This window comes from Saimiri boliviensis, chromosome 4, assembly GCF_048565385.1.
Source record: "Saimiri boliviensis isolate mSaiBol1 chromosome 4, mSaiBol1.pri, whole genome shotgun sequence".
Taxonomy (NCBI): domain Eukaryota; kingdom Metazoa; phylum Chordata; class Mammalia; order Primates; family Cebidae; genus Saimiri; species Saimiri boliviensis.
In genome coordinates this window covers 79375618-79380264 of record NC_133452.1, presented here as the reverse complement: position 1 = coordinate 79380264, position 4647 = coordinate 79375618, and the positions used below count along the sequence as shown (strand labels likewise).

Here is a 4647-nt window from a genome sequence, read left to right as displayed (position 1 = left end):
GCCGCGGCCGCCCGGCTTGCGTCACCTGCCCTCGTCCGGGTTTTGTGAAGTTGCCTGACGTGGCAGCAGCTTCGTGGCGATCGGTCACTTCCCGGTCGCCGCCGGCCCCGTAAAGCCGGCTTCGGATCTGCAGGAGCGAGCGGTGTCTTTGTCCCCTCGCCCCGGCCCCCGGAAGCCGACCTTCCCCTAGGCCCTCCGGGGTCCCCAGGTGCTAGGAGCCCCGGCCCCACCCGCTGCAGGAGAGGTCCGGGACTCCCGCGCCCTCGAGAGCTCGGAGGGGGCGCCGGGCTCCGGCTGCAAAGCTGTTAGCGCGCGGTCCCGCGGGGTCTGGGAAGGGCTTTGTTTTTAGATCCAGCCGCTGTGGCGGGGTGGGGGTGTGGTTGCGGGGGGCGGCGAGAAGCAGGGGTTAAGTGAGGAGCGGAGGGGAAAGCCAGTGGCAAGGGAAGGGAAGAGGATTTTTTTCCCCCACTTTGAGACGGAGTCTAGCTCTGTCGCCCATACTAGAGTGCACTGGCGCGATCTTGGCTCATGGCAGCTTCTACCTCCCAGGCTCAAGTGATTCTCCCACCTCAGCCTCCAGAGCGGCTGGGACCACAGGTGTGCGCCACCACGTCCGGTTAATTTTTTGTATTTTTGATAGCGACGGGTTTTCACCATGTTGGCCAGGCTAGTCTCTAACTCCTGACCTCAGGTTATCTGCCCTTCTCGACCCCCTAAAGTGTTGGGATTATAGGCGTGAGCCACTGCGCTAATCAGAGTTGTATATTAATAACAATTTTTTTTCGGGTAGTGTGTTAGGTGCAAGACACTGTTTTAGGCATTGCAGGAGTTTGTTTGCTTTTGATTTGTTTAGATTTAAAAGCCGTCAAAAAAAACAGGAATTACATTGAATTGAGAGAAAGCATACAAATATGAAAGATTAAACTTCAAAGAACACGATGTCCAATGTGTGGGATTGAGAGAGGACTATGAGTTCAAAAGACTTGAGAAGTAATAGGAACCTTAGGACCGGAAAGGAGGGAGGGACTGGGAAGGATAGAGAGGGTTAATCAGGTTGGGCAAGTGTTATTCTGTTATTTAAAGATACAAAACTCTTAAATTTGATTTGTTTTCTGTTGTTAAAGTTAATAATCTAAATCCGTGAGTTTCTTGGTGAAATTGGGAGGAAAAAAGTGAAGGCTATCTAAAATTAGATGGTATCTTTTAAACCATTCCCCTTGTTGTTTTTTGTATAGTAAACTGATAATCTGATTGGCTGCGATATGCAAACAAAACCGAACTTCAGTGCTGCTTCATTCATTCATTGTGTTGGATCTTCAAATTAGCTACCACTTGACATCCTCGCCTTCCACAGCTCCATAAAAGCCCTTAATTTGTACAATAGGCCCTAACACAGCAAGGCCTGCGAAGCAGGTGCTGTATATAATGCGTTTCTATTTGATAGGGGAGTACTAGAAGTCTTTTGCTATTCAGCCTCCAGGTCCATCAATCTGTGGATGCAGTTGTCCTCTGGGGCTCTCCTTGAGCCACTGTCACCTCCTCTGCAATTATTTGTGGACGTGCACCCGTAACAATTTAATTATGGCCACATATCGAAGCTTAATTACAATCATATTCCAAGATCAAAGTTAATTCCAAAATTTCTCTCAGCAGAGACATTTACAGAGAAAAGAGAAGTTAGAGATACAAAAAGAAAGGCTGGCTGGGCGCAGTGGCTCACGTCTGTAATCCCAGCACTTTGGGAGGCCAAGGCAGGTGGATCACCTGAGGTCAGGAGTGGGAGACCAGCATGGCCAACATGGCAAAACCCTGTCTCTACTAAAAATAAAAAATTAGCTGAATGTGGTGATGCACACCTGTAATCCCAGCTTCTCGGAAGACTGAGGTAGAAGAATCACTTGAACCCAGTCAGCCAAGATCAGACTGGGAGTCAGAGCGAGACTCCCATCTTTAAAAAAAAGGGGGGGGAGTGGGGCGGGGGGGGCTGAGGTGAGCGGATCACTTGAGCTCAGGAATTTGAGATCAGCCTGGGCAACATGGTGAGACCCATCTTACTAAAAATATACACATACTCAAAAATTAGCCAGGCATGGTGGTACGTACCTGTGGTCCCAGCTACTCTGGAGGCTGAGGAGGATGGATCAGTTTAGCTCTGGGAGATGGAGGATGAGAGATGCGGAAGGAGGAGGAGGAGGTTGCAGTGAGCCATGATGGTGCCACTGCACTCCAGCCTGGGTGACAGAGCGAGACCCTCTCTCAAAAGAGACATACAAAGAGAAGAGTAATGCTATTTAAAGTTTGCTAAATTCTTGACTAACAGCTGGATGGGAAGAGGAGGTCATTTCCCCGGAAAATTTATAATCCAAAAACTGCTTTTTTTTTTTTAATCTAGAACCCTTATTTCTTCCTAGAAAAAGTTACAAATTAGGTAAAAGGTTCAATCCCAGATCAAATTTGGGGTAATTTTTTCTTTACATTTGATGATCCTAAGGGAAAACTCCTTTTTTTCATTTTAATATTTTTTTAATCCTTAAAGCATACTTCTTAGCTACAAAAATGACAAAAGATGAGGTTTAAAATGTTTCAGAATCTTAGAAAACATCTTAGAACCACAACCCTTGGCCTGTGTAATTAATTCATTTTTTCCTTAGATAGGAACCAGAAGCCCTTTGAAGTGCAGCTCCTTTCCCCACTGCCATTTGCATCCTTGTGCAAGGTCTGGACTAGAGTTTTTTAGCATCTACTGTGTACCAGGCAGTTGGTATAGCATCAACTAATTTATTCCTCATAACAATCCTGGAAGTGACACTGATTCTTTATACCCATTTTACAGATGAAGATAATTGAGGTCTCAGAGAAATCAAGTGTCTACTTCTCGATTTTTTCAACTACAAATTATTATCTTTCTGGCATATGATTTTTTATGTTAATGAGAGGAACATTTTCTAGATTTTCATCTATTTCTTGATTTGTTTTGAATACTTTGAAATATATTTTATAAAGTTTCTTAAGGAGACTTATTCAAGAAAAGCTTCAATGGCTTATCTAGAAAATGAAAGAACCCTAATTCAAGTCCAGGTCTTCTGACTGAAACCTGGGTTGTTTTGCTACACTAAGAAGGAATCAGACTGTTTTGTGTCATTTGATTTTTCCACTATTTGAAAAAAGAATATGCTTCTTAGAACCTTAGAGCTATTCTTGGTTCACACACTTTACTTATTCTTTAGTAAAACATTTTTTTAATTATTTTCTTCTTGATCAGAAAATTAATACGATGATTGTTCAATAGATGGAATATGAACAAAATCCAAATCTCCCATAATCCTCCTGCTTAGAAAAGGCCATGATTAAGATTTCAGTGTATTTACCTTGAGCTTTTATTTATAAGGCATACGTATTTTAAGAACTAATATCCCATTATATCGTATATACTTTTGTATACTTAAAATATCTGCCATTAGCTGACTGGATTACTTGTTTTGCCAGTTGCAGTGCTATTATCACTTAAACTGATAGTGTGAATTGACTTATTTTACATCAGTGTCTTCCTTGAGTAAAATTAAAAAAAAAAAAACCTCAGAAAGCCATATATAGACTTTATTGCATTGCTTCTCAGCCTTTTGGCTAAGATCAAGTGTAGATTTTATTATAAACATTTTGTTAATTACCTTGAATACTTTATGATACTTTTTTTTTTTCCAGAAAAGAAAAGAAAACACCTGCTATAGTTTTTTCTCTTGTTTTATCCCCAAGATTTCCCCTTGGGACTGGTTAATAAAAAAAACATGGAACATTTTCCTATGGGGATGTAGGTGGTATTAATTTAATGGAGATGTTAGTTACATTATTATCTAATTACATTATTTACACAAGTTTAAACTCTGATTACCTGAACAAAAATGTCAGGCAGGAAGGAGTTCTCTGCCTTTTCGTGCCCCACCTTACCACATTGCAGGTCTAATCCTTAGATCGGCAGCTGGCTGAAAGATCTAGGAGAGAAAATGCCTGTTTTTTTTTTTCTTCTCAGTTTCCGCTATGTTCAAGATATGTCTTGGTTGCTCATTTTTAACACTTTTCTAATATATTTCAGGAGAAAATAATATGGAGGGATATCAAGCAAATGTATCTGAAATACAGCAGAGTGCTTAAATACTAGTGTAGTGGGTTCCTTCACCAGATGACTTGTAGTGTACCATTTCTCGTTTTAAAAGGTTTTCTTATAAGTAAGCAAAGAAGCATTTTCTAAATAAAATAGTGAATAGTTGTTTGCAACATTATTAAAGTCATTTTTACTGCAACTTTCTTAATAATGTCTCTCTTTTTTTTTTTTAAGACCCAATTTGCTACCATAGCTTTGAATTATCTGTCTCTCCCAAAATTATAACTTTTGGTGTTAGGGATGAGGAAATGCAAATCTGCTTAGTATTGTGCTTTTGCTTTATTTGCATAGACTGCATCTTGCTTTTCTCAAAATGTAAAGGTGCTTTAAAAACTAGTAACAAAATTACAATACTTATTCTTACCCCTTAGTTCTGATGAACTGATGAGTTTGAGTTTTTTCATTTTCTAAGTTCAGCTCTAAAGGAAACACCTGCACAAAATAAAACTGTGGTTTCTGGGAGAGAAAATGTGCAGTTGGTGGTGTGC

At 40.9% G+C, this 4647-nt stretch overlaps 1 pseudogene; it reads left to right on the top strand.

Annotated features, from left to right (window-relative positions):
• Positions 1 to 3604: 3604 nt before the first annotated feature.
• Positions 3605 to 3722, top strand: LOC120363542 (U2 spliceosomal RNA; annotated as a pseudogene).
• Positions 3723 to 4647: the final 925 nt, after the last annotated feature.